Consider the following 15,216-nt stretch of genomic DNA (forward strand, 5'->3'; position numbering starts at 1 on the left):
GACTTAATATTGCAAAGCAAACAAGAAATGCATCTTTCCCATTTTTTTCATTACTGGTCAGATATAGGGGCTTGCTGATGACAACTGTTTCTCTCTAAGTGAGTGTATAATAATTTTCCAAACAGTTGTGTGAGCCCAGTAACCACATCAATCAGTGTACTTGAAAAGGAAGCTACCCACATTTACTGAAGTATGTGATGAGATATGGAGGTTATGAATGAGTCTGAAGTCCCACCTGGAAGACAACCTTTTCTCTTTTTTTTTTTTTTTTTTTTTTTTTTTTTTTTTTTTTTTTTTTTTAAGATAACCAGAGTCTGGAGCACTGAATGCAAACATCTAACTTTTGTGCCCACAATTGCCATTTGTATGACTATTTAGAGGCTTTTTGGCAAACTGAAATTGAACGCTCCTAGAATTTAAGAATTTTGGTGGATAAATACACAGTAGGCATCACAGATAACAGTGTTAACCCCTGCAACAGACTCTCTGGAGTTACTGTACATACAGGTCTTCCCATTTGCTGAACTAAATAGATGATCTGCAGAGACTTGTGGATTTGGACGATTTTCCTGAAGACCTGAAATAGTATTAAAGGTTTCCAGATGAAACCTGATCAAAGGAGGTAGACAGTGGCCTTAGGTTAAAGATTGCCTGTCCTATCTGTAGCATAGGAGGCAGAAACCAGCTGGACCACAGAAACTGACCACAGGCACAGTGCCCACCATATTTGTTTCTGCTGATAGCAAAAGGGTTCATCAGGCAGGATGATACTTGTTGTTATAAGATATATCCTTGCCCACTGCATTCTCTGGTGACCTCTGCTTCTCTGACACAGACTTGCCATGGTCCCCTCCTGGCACTGAAGACAATCTGCAGCCCTGGCTGCGGTCTTCGCTCCTTCTCTGCTGGCCTGCCCTGGAGGCTAATCCTGGCTGCCCCGTGGAGGGGTGGTGCCAGGGATGGAGGCAAGAAACTTTACTTGGGGTGGGAGGGAGACACAAGTCTGGACATTGACAACACACATTCACATGTTGCTTGAAATTCAGACTGAAATATGATCTTTTCCACCAGATTTTAAAAAAAATAATAACTTTTTTAATGACTAGATGATTTTTATTTTTTTTAAGCTATCATGTTTGTCAAAACATCAGTCTTTTCTGCTTACTCTCAGCCTTTTTTGGGGGGAGTTGTTCCTATTGGTTAGAGAAAATATAGGAAATCCTTCATAACTGTTAGATGAAAGTGGGTTTTGTCTGTTTTGGCTGGTGGCTTTAACTTACTCCCTTATTTTTCTAATCTGTTGCTGAGGAAGCTTCATGGTAACTGTGGTCCTGGGTGCTCTGTGCTTAACAGCCAGAGCATAAAAAGTTGATGACAATGTCGAGTGAAATCTGTGTAATCGCTTATACAAAGCACAGTCTTGTGAACTGCATTTTTGTGAGGGAAAAACTCAAAGTGGAAGCTTGAATACATTTTTTGTGTTAAGTGGAGGGAAAATTATCTTCTTGCTAATTTTCAGCCCTGTCCTCTCCCTGATGACGCCTCCCAACTCTTGTATTCAAGAGTTCTTTCTCAACCTTTACATATTTTCTGGTTTCCCTCCTGTTCCTACCTGAATATCCTGGTATTTGGGCAGCAGCAGGGAGAAATTCCAACTCTTGAACACATGCCATTGATGAAACACCATGTTCAAATGCCAGCATCTCTGCCACAGGTTTACCATCTCTGCACTAATAGCATATCAACTGATTTATTTTTGCTCTTGGCTTGCTGCAAGCTTTTCTATGAGCTGCGAGAAAAAATGATTTTATATATGTGATTTTCAACATGTTTCTCAGCTTGTTATTCATGTTAGCTGAAGGAAACTGGATGAGTGCCAAGAAATAGAGCAGCAGGTACTGAGGTACATGCAGAGCCCTGGAGCCACCCTGGCAGACCTAGTGGCAGCCTGCCTTGGTGAGGGTGGCTGGAGACCGTCCTCCCTCTACCCTGCAGCAGCTGAGTCACAGCTGCGTCTGAAATGTATGAACGGGCTGGTGAGAACTAATCTGTTTGGAAGGACCTGTCGCTACAGATTTTAGGAAGGATACAGTTTGAGGTATTTAAAAACTCTATCATGGAATAAAATCCCCAGTGAACAATCCATTTTTAGAATATCAAAATAAGTATATTTTGCTTATGTAATCAATAAATACTTATTCATTCATTCAATTTACTTTAGTACTTAGTGTGGAATAGAAATCGTGTGGTCAATATAATTACCATATTACACCTTTAGGTATGGTTGCATCTACTTTTTTATTTATTAAAAACTATGGTTCAGTATTCCTTTTTTTAACTTTGCTCTCATTTTTTTCCTAATTAAAAAGTATGTTGTTGAGACTAGCCTGGAGTTGCATAAATCAATAACTCTACACAGAAAAAGAGAACAAATTGTACCTCTTATTTGCATAATGGACAAGATCTAAAATGAATTCCTTGGGTTAATGAGGGTCCTTGGGGTTGTTTGTGAGGATATACAGCCTCCTGTGACACCAGCATGTTACTGATTGAAAAATACTGCTCAGAGCCAAAGAAAAGGTGAAAAAATCAGGTGCAAGCTGGTCGGGGGAGTCAGTATACTAAAGCTTTTAGCTTGAGTGCATTGATTTTTGGCTGCCTGCATTGAGCTCCAGCATAAGCTGAGGATACAGATTCAGATTTACCCTTGCTTTGAGGTTCAAACTCGGTTCTAATCTCAGCTGGGGATTTAGCTAAGATGCAGCTGAGTTCCCAAGCTTCTGTCACACAGACATGAGGTTATCTTTTTCTTTCTCAAAAAGAGAACAGTGCTTCCCAGAAGGAAGGAAACACAAACACCCTAAAACGTGCAAGGGGTTATGAAGCTCTGTTAACTTAGAAGAGATCTGAATCTTAGGCAAGACAATCATAGGGACAAAAAATGCTAGGAACAGGCAGTTACGACAACATTAAAATGGCTCATATTTCCTATTTTGTTTCTGCTCCATTACTTTTATCCTCTTATTCCAGGTAGTTAGCTTTCTCTTTCTCTAATTACCTTGCCTGTGAATCAGTAATCTGGCTGGAGGAGCACAGGGCACTGCCACAGGTGCCCATGCCCGCATGGAGAGGAAAAAGGACAAGAGGAACCTCGCTTTTGCTGGAGTGCAGAGTTGTAGCAGCTCTGTGCAAATGGGACTGCTTTTGGAAGCTTGTCATGTGACTGCAGTTTGATGCACTTCTATGGAGATGGCAAGAGGTGGATTCAAGGGAAGGTGTCTTTTGTCCCCATCCAGTATAAAATTTCCTATTCCAAAACAGCAGACAGCTGGAGCTATTCAAAGTTCAACTGAGGATGGACAAAACAAATGTTTTTTTCCTAAGCCTTATTCTTGATAATGAACTGCGTTAACTAAATTTTACCTGAACTATTCGCCATGGAAAGGTCATAAACTATCAAAGAAGGGCTTTTAATACAAAATCTAAATCATCTATTACTACATTTCACCTAATGGGCGACAAAAATTATAGTGCAGATCAAACACTCCTGTTTTTTTCCTGTTTAATATACATCTTGAATATTGCAGCAGAAGAGATGATCTAATTTAGAGAGATGTTCTAAAGGAGGGAAAGTCCAATGGTCAAGTGAAGTAAGAGTTTTCTTCTTTACAATACAGTGACTTGAGGAGACTGGGGCCACTCTTGCTTCCTTGTGCTCCAAGACTCTACTTGGAAAGGCATCTACTTATAGTACAATTGCTGCAACCAGTGAGGTTCCTGTTGCTTGTGCTCTGATACCACCTCTCTCACCAGTGCAGCATGTTTCTGGGAGTTTAGAAGCAGACAGGCTTTTTTATCAGCTGAAACATAAATTACATTATCGTTTACATCAAGGCTTGGGCTTACCAACTGCTCTATGTTTGTGAGTATGGATGGATACTAGGAAGTTACCTGACAATGTGGGATGAAAACCATTGGCCTGTTTTATGAAAGAAATCAAAATTTGGATCTTGTGTGTTTTCCTGTCTTCTGTATGTGCTGGAAAACCTTCAGCGCAGAGGTCCAGGCCAGGCCCTGATGAGGTGGCACAAGGGAGCAATAGGTTGCTCCAAACTGACAAAGCAGAGTGAAACCTGCCTTCTCAGCTCCTGATGCAGGAGGCAGAGCTGCAGTGGGGTAGAGAGCAGAGACTGGGAGGGGTGCAAGAGGAGTCACTTCCGCCATTGCCCTGCAGTCTCCTGAGGTCAACTCTGGTCTCCCAAACTTCCCATGGGAGGTACAGCTCTTCTTACCTGCTGTGACTCTTCCTGAATCACTCAATGTGGAAAGGTTGTAAACTGCTGATGAAAAGCTTCTAATGAACATTTGGAAGGTGATGATTGAGGAAGACTTTAGGAAATAAATCTGGTTTTCAGCAATTCTCTATTTCAGCTTAGAGCGTAGAAAAGGCCGCACAGGAAGCTACATAAAGAAATGATACATTAAAGAAAAGTATTTTGTGCATGAAAGGCAGATATTTCGGTTAGCTCTGATGGAAGATATAAACCAGCGCAGCTAAGTAATATCTATATGACCATGCTGGACATTGGTCTTTTGATCTGAGTTTGTAACTTCCAATCTATGTGGAAAATATGCTGTGTTTTCTCCATGGATGTACTTCATGAATCCTGAAGTAGTACAGGTAAGTGAGATGCCATTCCAGAATTATGTATTTTGTATTTACAGAAACTTTCACTTTTTTTTTTTTAACTGAGGGTAACTGACTTTTCCAAACAACTGAATAACTTGTGTAATTTTTTTTTATTCTTAATGGACATAGATTAAATGTGAAACATACTTTTAAAAACAATAGTTGGTTTTCATTAATTTTCATTGAGGAGATGCAATTCTGTAAATAATGACTATAATTTCATATCATATTTTGGTGTAGTGTTCCCCCAGGGAGGAAGTAGAAAAACTATGTCCTCATTCGGCCTTTGCAATTATTTCCTGCTCTTTCTATTGTGCCACCATAATGCTGTAGGACAGTCTCCCTGTTGCCATTTCTTGTAGTCAGTGAACAAGAAAAGTATTGTTATGCTAATTGTCTGTTCACCATAATTTCTCTGAAGATTACAGCTGCAAATGATGCCCTCTTGCTACCTCCTATGAATGAAACACACCCTTCAAACAAGTGCTGCTTTCCCTTCTAGCCATCTAACTTGCCCGTAGCTGTTTCTAAAGGGATCAGTATAGTAATTGTTCACTTTATTCATTGTCATAAAAATCTGGCTTGTCAAAAGAAACATGATTAGTACCTTTTCTTTAAATGGCAAGAATTCTCATAAGATGCTGTGCAAATGAAATTGTACATAAAAACATGTCAAAAAAATCTGTAGCCAGATTTTGAGACATTCAAACCAGAATGATTTACAAATGCAGGTTTTGTTTTTATGAGGCCTGGGATCCAGTCCCTCCTCTGGTGCTGTTTGTCTCCTAAGTGGCTTCATGTAACGTCCTTTGTGGTGTGGCTGGGCTCTGTGGGGTCTGGGGAAGATTGACATGGACAGAGTATTTCGGTGGGAGGAGCTGGCGGGTGTGCTGCTGTGCAGGCAGCTTTGGGAACAGGGAAGATAACAGTGCTTGAGGAAGGGATTTCAGTGGGGATGTGTACTGGGAGAAACCTGACAAGGGCATTGGAGCCCAAAGATTGCTGTCTCAGCAGTGCCCTGGCCTGTAAAAAGCTGGGGGCTGCTCATTTTATGCCTTGTTCAGTCAGTCTGAGCACTAAATGTAGCTGAAAGGCTAAGGGCTATTAAGCTCAATCTTACAAGTTTTGGTCAAATACATATAGACAATTAAATTCTGAAAACACATTCAAGGAAGGTGTGTATTTTATGGGCGGAAATTTCCACCCATGCTTTTGGTTATTGAGCTGATTATTTACATCCAGTAAAGTCTTTAAATGTGTTGGGGGAGGAATTACCGACCTGAAAAAGGGGAGCTGAACGAAATCTTTCCTCTATTTCAGTGCTACAAATAGAGCCTTTAAAAACAAAGAAACAAACAAAAAAAACCCAACCAAAACAAAACCAAAAAACTCAAACCAAAAGCAAACAAAAACAAACCCCCAAATCAAACAAAAAACCCCACAAACAAACCAACCCAAGTAAATGCCCAAAAAACTTCTAGACCAATTGTGCTCTGCCTGTGTCATCTTCTGTCCCGCATCTGTTAGTTTCTTATCCTGATGGTACTATTTGTTCTTGCTTGAAGTAGCGTTGTAGGCTTTATCATTTAAAGTGAGTCATTCTGGACCAAATTTTAGACCATATCCAGGAAATGGACCACACAGGTGTGAAGTGAACCAGGGTGCTCTTGTCCATACATTGGGTGCAATCCCTACCTTGTTGGGAAATACGGCTTGCTGTACTGGGAGTCAGCAGATGTATCATGCTAGTTTAAGTGGTCTAGTCTGTTTTTCTATAGAGACAGAATATATATTAATATTAAATCAGCATTTTCTTATATAGAGAGAATATTTTTTTATTTAATCTACTGTACATGCACACATTTATATCTCTGGGGTAATTTGGGTGGTTTTGGTTGGGGTTTGTTTTTTTTTTTACGGACCTTTTGCTGTGTAACAGCGTTCAAACTCTGTTGCATCTTCCCTATGATCTATAAAGCTAAGAATTATGGAACAATTCCCAGGGATTTGTAGACTTCTGAAAACCGAATGCTACTGTAGAAACTTAGTGAATTAAATTGCCCCAATGCCTGTGGTTTTGAGAGTTCATGAGCCTTCATTCTACACAAAAAAAACCCAACAAAAAAGATAGACACATTAAGTAAAGAGAAATTCTGCAGGCTGAAGCAAGCAGGGCTTCTGCTGTGCTTTACCTATCATTCTTCAAAAGATGTTTGATCCTTAGATAAAACATTTGTTAATACTTTAAAGATTTCAACATAAGATCTTTAAAGATTTTCTTTTTTTTCTACAGTAAAAACCTAATAATATGTCATAATTTTACTTAAGTATTAAAATCTTTCAATGTCTGAAGCTAACTATTCACCCTAGGCATTCAATAACAACAATGTAACTCAGAGGAATTGAGGAATCAGGGAGAAGACAAAGAAATAAGGGTGGGAGAAGTGAGATGAAGGTTTAGCATCATTTCAGAGATTGGATTTAACTCTGAGGTCTGTGACTCTGCTAGTAACACGAAGAAGATTATCTTTTTATGTCATTGATAGGCAAATTGTGGGAAATGCTGAATGCAGGGCACAGAAACTAATTAGAAAAAGAATTAAAAGATGAAAATATCCTTTCAGATATAAAATCATGTTATTGTATAAGCTAAGACTCTGAAAGTCTTATTCTCTCTCTCCTCCTTTTTCTTTTTTTTTTTTTTTTTTTATCAGTTTGCAGGAAATGGAACAAAGCAGAGCAAACAGAAAAGAGTGGCAGGGTGTTAATTGAGACCTGATAATTAAAGTGAAGCATAGTTGAGGTACAGATATCCTTCCAGCTTTCAGCATGAAAATCACAATGGGTAGCACCTATGTACTCTCAGTGCTGTTGTGATAACTCTGGGAAGCCACAGTGAGAGCTTCAGTGACACATGATTCTGTGCCTGAGAACAAACATTAGCAGGTGGGGAGTTTCGTAAAACTGGTTTTTTTAATTGATCTTTTTATTTTCTCCATCTCTGTCTTGGTGTCTAGGCTGTTGATGGGTATGAAATGGAAAGGATTTACTCCCTTGGCGATAAAAAGCGTGGGTGAGCAAGCGGCGATTGCAGGTAATGGCGACAGTGCCTTGTGCAAGTCTCAGCTGAGTGCTGAGAGATTAAATAGATTAAATGAAAATAGATGCAAACTAATTGAATTCAGTGATATAGGAGATGAAATCAGAGCAGTATAAAATTCAGCCTAAGACAGGGATTGTTATTTTACTTTTTATTAGTGCTGTCTTTGGATTGCCAGAGTCAGGAGCTCTTTCAGTCAGTTAGAAATGAAAATAAAACAAAGAAGATGCACTGCAAGACAAAGAGCCACTCTCCTGTTTTGTTTTTATAACAAAACAGCTTTTCAAAAGAGTTGCATTATTATAGAAAAATAATAATTAGAGAATCATCTTAGACTGAAGTTGCTTGGATTTTCTCTATTTATTTTTTTTTTAAGTAAAGTGACTTTCAGTTTGAGTGTCTAAGTGGTTGTTATCCTGATTGAAGGTAAAAGTCTCTTATAAAGTTAAAATGTTCAGAAGCGTAATGAGGTCTGAGACAATGCAATTGTGAGTCATACTCTAGATTTTGTTGTAGGCTCAAACAGAGGTGGTGGTTAAACTCTCCTTCTCCCCACCCTACTTCCACCCCTTCAAATAAGTGTATTTTATGGAAGGACCTAAATTTGGGAACCAATGAGTTTTATATCTAGACAGCAAGAGACACCACTAAACTTAAAGGACAGAACAGAAAAAAATAGACCTGAAAGTCTGAAGAGCATAATGGGGAGAATGAAAGTTTTAAAATGAACAGAGCAAATTGAGAGCAAAGCTGTAGGTATGTGTTGTGTTTTTCTGGGCCTTGGATTTAAGAGAACAACTGTGAACTTGAAGCAGAGGATGAGGGATTTGATTTGAATATGAATATCTGGCAGGGTCTGAGCAGCATGAAAGGGATAATTTTAGCAGCAGCTTTTTCAATAGACTGGTTGGGTACAAGCTGAGATATAAGTAGGCTAGACAGGCTGTAGCTAAGATCAAGGATGGGGGTGGGGGAACCCATGAAAGGCAGGTGAAATTCAACTATGTGCAAAAAAGTCGGGCAGAAGTATGTATGACTTTCAGTAATACCTGCATCCTGTTTTGTAAATTTTATTGGTACATTGGGTTTTGGAGTGGCAAACAGAAATTTCACATAGGCAGTCAGGGTATGTTTTATGGTATACATTTACATGCACAGTGCACTGAGATTGGTGAGGGTCTGGAATGTAGAGAAGGTTATCAAGGTTATGGGTTCTGCTGAGACATCTCATCAGATGGAGGAAGGTGATTTGTAGTAAAGATGGACTTTAGCAATCAGTATGTGGAGTCAGAGGTTATGGTAGGGTATCCAAGAAAAGAGCAAAATATATCCAACATTGTCTAGATCCAATGGCAGATTTACAGCAAAGATTTTGAAATTCTTCAGACCTAATCTCTGCTTGTGCTGTAGATGCAAAATGTTAAAACAAATACAATGATTAGTGAACTAATCAAAACATTAAGAAAATTGTCTAGCAGTTTTTCCTCTTACTTTTGTAAAAAATGCTTTTTGAATTCCAGTGATGAACATTATTAGAAGAAAATACCATAAAATGAAAGTTTAGTAGGCGTAGGTGAGCGCTGAAAAAGGTAGTGCACTGTAAAAGACTTAAATAACATTTCCAGCCAAACCATTTGGCAGATGAAATACTTTTCTCCAGTGGTTCAAAATTTTCTGTCGGAGCTACTTCATTTTTCTTGCTACACAGAAATTTTTATTTTCTTAACTTAAAAACAAACAAACAAAAACCTGTCATTTATTCACTTCCAGATATTATTTACCTTGTAGAAAATTTAAAATTCTGGCACTGGTTTCACTAGAGGCAGGGATGAACTTTAACTCACTCTTTCCAACTTCAGTTGGAATATTTACAAGTTTAATAGTCAATAGGAATATTTCCAGGATCTAAGGCCTTTCTTGCATGTAACAGAACCTATAAAAGCCCACCAGAATCTTTATTTGATTTAATGTCATAAGAGGATGTAATAGAATTATTTTCATATTTTTTAACAGAATTATTTTCATATTTTTTAACCAAGTAACCAATGAAAATTGATTTTTTTGACAGAAGACTCGGGTATTAAATAGACAAAAAATGAAAGAGGTTAAGTTCACTTATACTGTAATGCAATGAAATTAACATTATTATCCTAGGACTTTTTTTCTGTGCATTTCAGCACATTCTCTTTAAATATCACTGTTCATAATTGGATATTTTTCTCAACTCCAGTATTCCAGCCAGTGTTACTTAATTTTTTTTCATGGAGTGCTTTGAAACTGAAAATATTAAGAGTGTTCCTGTACCTTATGACTTTACTTTATTAGCTATTTTGCCATGCACTCATCACATGTTTATGGTCCCATCTACTGCCTACAAATGTCAAATAAAGTGTAGTCACATATTTAATTCTAAAAGTGTAGATATGCTTTCAGTGTAAAGTAAAATGAATGAGATGATAATTTTGAATCAGCGTTCAATTAGAACTTATCTCCAAGGAATACACTTGAAACTCAGGAGAATAGTCGAGTTGAATAGAATTGTCTTTCCCCACCAAAGATAATGAGATCCGGTCTGAAATTTCTAGCTAAAATTAAATTTCGGTAAATAACCAGGGAACAGAAAAATGTGTCTAACTTGGAGCTTCCCTCCCCCATTATTTTTCAAACAGCACAAATAAATTTTTCATTCAGAATTTTGATGCTTGTTAGGTTCAGAAATTTGAACAGCTTTCACTGATGAACAAATATGTGAGCTATTTTGAAATCTGAAAATCTGTTTGTAAGTTCTGTAAATAGGAACAATTGAATGCTGAGCTGTAACAAAAATCTGGCCAGGATTTTATGTGCCAAGGGCTTAAGAATCTATCCATCAAAGTATAAAAGCATAGCTTTATCAAAGTGAATAATATTTGAAAAGAATTGAGAAAGCTTCTATTTTTTTTGTCCTTTTTTCCCCCCACTTCACGTTTTTGTTGTCTTCTAGTCCAAGCCATTGAAAAACACAAGCAAGCCAAACAACAATTTCTTGCAATATGTTTTTGTATGGCACACTGTGATGGTGTACTGTCATGTCCCATAATCAACTAGTAATGAAACTTCCAAAATCTCTTCTCATCTCAAATTACTATATAAATAAGTAGAAATTCTAAACTATAACATCACAGCCTTGGAGAAGCAAAGATATTGCATACAGATGCAGGGTAAAGATTTCTTTAGGGTTGAGATGGCTCCTAATTCCGGGTTTGCACTATGAAGCAATTAATTTTCTTGTGCTCTTTCTATTATTCTCATTAGAAACATTTAGCTGGACAAAATATTTGTTCTTGTTCTTTTTTTTGTACTCCTTAACACATGAGTTAAGGAGTGTTAACTCCTTAACACACTCCTTAACACTTAACTCCATGCCTTACACATGATAATTTTTTCATGATGTTTCTATTAAGAAACATGTTGTGTCTTGTGTGCTGTGCATTAAACATATTATTTTTTTCTGTGGGAACAGATGGTTCTTTTAATTTAAGTTATTTAATGTACAGTTACTGATTTGTGCATGTGTTTTAAAAAAAATGGAGGTGACTTTTTGGGATTCCATCATATTTGCACTTTAAACTTGAACTGATACTGGTAAAAGCTGAAAATATAAGATACTCTTTTTTTGCAGAGTACTGAAATCTGTCGGTCTTCTAGCAAAAAAGGAAAAGTCTATTTATTAGGGATTAGTAAATTTGTGTCTGTAACTCTTGTCTGCATCTTATTGAGAAACAAAAGTTTTACTGCTCAGAGGCCGAGGTTCTCATCCTTCTGATCAGAGTAGAGATTAATTAGACTATTAGCACTGACTTGGAGTAAAATCCTTTAAAAGCACTAACCTCTGGGAGCTGGAGCAGGAAGGAGCCAACAAGGGAATTGTTTTGGATTTTCAAAGGGAGTCTGACAAGAATAAGGAAGATGCCAAATGTGGAGAGAGAGGATCCAAGGAATGACAGAGGTAATGAAGGTGACTGGATGCAGGAGCTGTGGGTGAGCATGGTTAGTTTAGGGAAGAAGGTGTGTTTGTGTGCTAGCAGGTCTGTCTGATGGAAACAGGAAAGAAAAGATCCAAGGACCAGAGATGCTGCTGAAAGCTTTTCTGAAACTGAAGCATGTAATAGAGGAAAGAGATGAACTAGCAATACAATTAAGAATTCGTATCGGCTTGCTGAGGGAGATGAGCACTAGGGACATAAATGTAGAGCAAGCCTACTCTAAATACAGGGTTTCTTCAGTTCAAATGCACTGTAACTATCAGCAGTCTGAACCCCAAAGAAAGAGGGAAATGAATCCTTAGGGCATCAGTGGCCTGTGGCTGAAGCACTTTTTCTCTAAACTAGTTTTAGTGTAGACAATAGCTGTGTGCTATATAGCTGTAAACACACATAGTTATTAGACACATAGGAAACTGTGTTGTATGGAGGCTTCCCTGACCTTTTGTTAATGGAATAGACCAGGCTGAAGAGGAGATTCATCAAATAGATCAATAGACCATGTCTCAATTTTTCTTACAGTTTTGCTGATTGAAAACTCTTATTAGTTACCCCTGAATGAAACCTGAGGGTTACTTAAATTTGGGGGTTCTCTTGATTTACGTCACCATAGACTGAGTAAAAACTGTGTAGTCCAACTTGTCCTTTAAACCTTATATTACTAAGTTTCAATAATTCAACATAGCTTTCTGTATGTCTGAATTTTTGACTCTTGAAGAAAACACTGAAATGTTGAAAACTTGAAATTTCACTGGAAGAGAGTATAGTCTCTGATTCTGATTGTCAAGCTCCTCCTATCTCTAAGATTAAACAAGGATACCTGAAAACATCTGCAATGGTGTTAGTTGTCCTTTGAGACTCTACAAGAAAAAGAGACTCAAAAAGAACATTGAAAAATGAAAAGACTTAAATAAGTTTAATCCAAAGTGTTTCAGGAGTTGAACACATATCAACTATGCTTTTATTTCATTTTGTTTGTTAAAAATTTTTGGATGACCTTTTTTATGGGTTGGACCCAACCAGTGTCACCTCTTTTAGATTTTTTGCTGCAAGAGTGATAAGGAGGAAAAAATAAATACAAGAAAGTACGGGTTTTTTGTAGGCAGAGTAACAAGGTGGAATTAGAGCCACTCATGTTACGGTGATGCATTTGTCCCCATTTGTCTTCCTTTCAGGAAATGCTTGTGTGCCCTTCTCTGTCCCTCAGACTTCTGCTTGTGTTTCAGAAATCTCTAACTAGCTAACTTTCATTGGGAAAATGGCAAAATTAGGAAGGTATATATCAGAAAGGGTTTTCTACCAATTCATTTAATGGAAAAGAAAAAAATAGAAGGAAAAAAACCCAACAAAACAAAACCTTGAACATGTGAACTTAATGTCTTTGCCCGGCAACAACAAAAATTGTTTTGAAACCTGTAAGGGCTGCAACTGCTGGGCTGAGTGAATAGGAGGATGGGAAACGCTTCTGAAAAGATAACAGCCTTATACACCCTCAGAATGGGATTAATCATCCTCCTCCAGAGAAGACTGAAATGCTGACAGAAACAGCTGTTCAGGTGAACAGCATCTGAAAACTGTTTTGTAGGTTAACTCCATTAAACTGATGAGACCCCATGTTGGATCCTAATGGGAGTAATAAATTTCCAGCATTTGACAGAAGTGTGGTGCCCAGTAAATCCAAGTATCTTCTGTTCATGCTTTCTTGTGTCTTTATTACTGCACCTCAAAGGTAGACATCACCTGATAAATCCTGAATCCTCAGGTCATTTTTTCCCATCTTTCAGTCAACATGAATAATTCCCAAAAATGCAATGGACCAAGGTTTCTTTTCTGGTTATAAACAAACAGGAAAGCATAATGATATGTAAGGTTGTGTGCTATGCACATAACTGTGGAAAAGAGGTATTTCCAGTTCGCAAGAAATTATTTCGTTTTTGTGGTGAAGTTCCAATCTTTTTTAAATTGAAGAAATGATGGACCAAACTGTAATAAATACATATCCACAACCCTTGAAAGGGTTTTGGAGAGACAAATCTACTCATGCAGAACCCTGTGTTATTCAAAGTTTGAGTTAAGGATATGCAATTTTTGCACTGAATGTTTCTCTTTATAGAATTGTCATATGGTTGGAAGGTGCACAAGCTATTGTTTATCAGCTGGGAATGTTTTCTTTTACCTGATAACCTCCAGAGTACTTGTTTGTAGTAGGTAAATCTTCAACATTTTCAGAGTAGCTTTAAGCTAGAACATCTTTCCTGTTAAATGAGTGGAAAATGGAAACTGTTCACATTATGACTGACTTTATAGGTATTTTCTGAGCTATACTTTTCTTTTTTAGGTATCAAATTCCAAATGTATCTATTCAGAACTATTCTTAAGACAAAAAAAAAAAATTAAACCACGTATTTTCTTGATATAAGATTTTTTAGATAAAATGTGCTATTTAACAGTTTATTATGTCTCTGACAAATTCCAATGTGTACTATGTTTACACGGGACTGGAGATACCTGTTAAATATGTTACACGATGACAAATTGTGTTACAAACTCCAGCAATCTGTGTTCATCTCTATTTTCAAAAGCAACATGGAGTTATAAACTCTACACTCTCTCTTAAGACTGAATAGATAACTTTGTTTTCTGAGTAATGATATTGTTTTTTGATGATAAAACTGGGAATATTCCCATGGATTACAAGGAAGGAACTTTTCCAATTCACTTAGGCCATTTACACATCCCAATTAAAAAAAATTACAGAGTTGAAATATAAGCATATCCTTTTCTACTTTTATAGTTATATGTGAAAATTTCAAATAATCCAATCAAATCAGAACAAAAATTCCAATTATGTAACATAATTATTTATTTTTTTTAAATGTAATTTTCTTGTCTCTGCTTAGATAAGAAATTCTGAAAGTGGAGGGAAGAGAAGAGGGCAGAGGTCAGGACAGTAAGTCTCATACTAGTCAGATCTGACAACAATTCCCCATACCTGGGTTAGGATTCTGTTAAGTGTCCTAGACAGCTTTTAGAAACTTTAAGCAACTGTAAAGGAGAAATTGAACCACCACTCATCATCATGAAATAAAGATGCTTCATTTTTGATGCACATTGACACAGGTTTTGAAGCCATATGTTTTTTATGTTTGCTTTATTTGACTTATGGAGATACTCAACTGACTCTAAGAAAAATCCATGTTACAGCCTAGCAAAATGTTCTCCTGTTACACTCTTTGTTTTGCAATTAGGTTTCATAGATGTTTGTAGAAGGAAGTTCATTCATGCAGCCTAGTTTAGGTTTCACATACTGTCATGTTTAGACTGCAAGTGTTAAGATATTAGGGAGATGGGCAGTGGCATAAATCCTCTGGCAGTGAACTAGTCTGTTGTGCTGTTGTCTGTTA

This window comes from Numenius arquata, chromosome 8 (assembly GCF_964106895.1).
Source record: "Numenius arquata chromosome 8, bNumArq3.hap1.1, whole genome shotgun sequence".
NCBI classification, from domain to species: Eukaryota; Metazoa; Chordata; class Aves; order Charadriiformes; family Scolopacidae; genus Numenius; species Numenius arquata.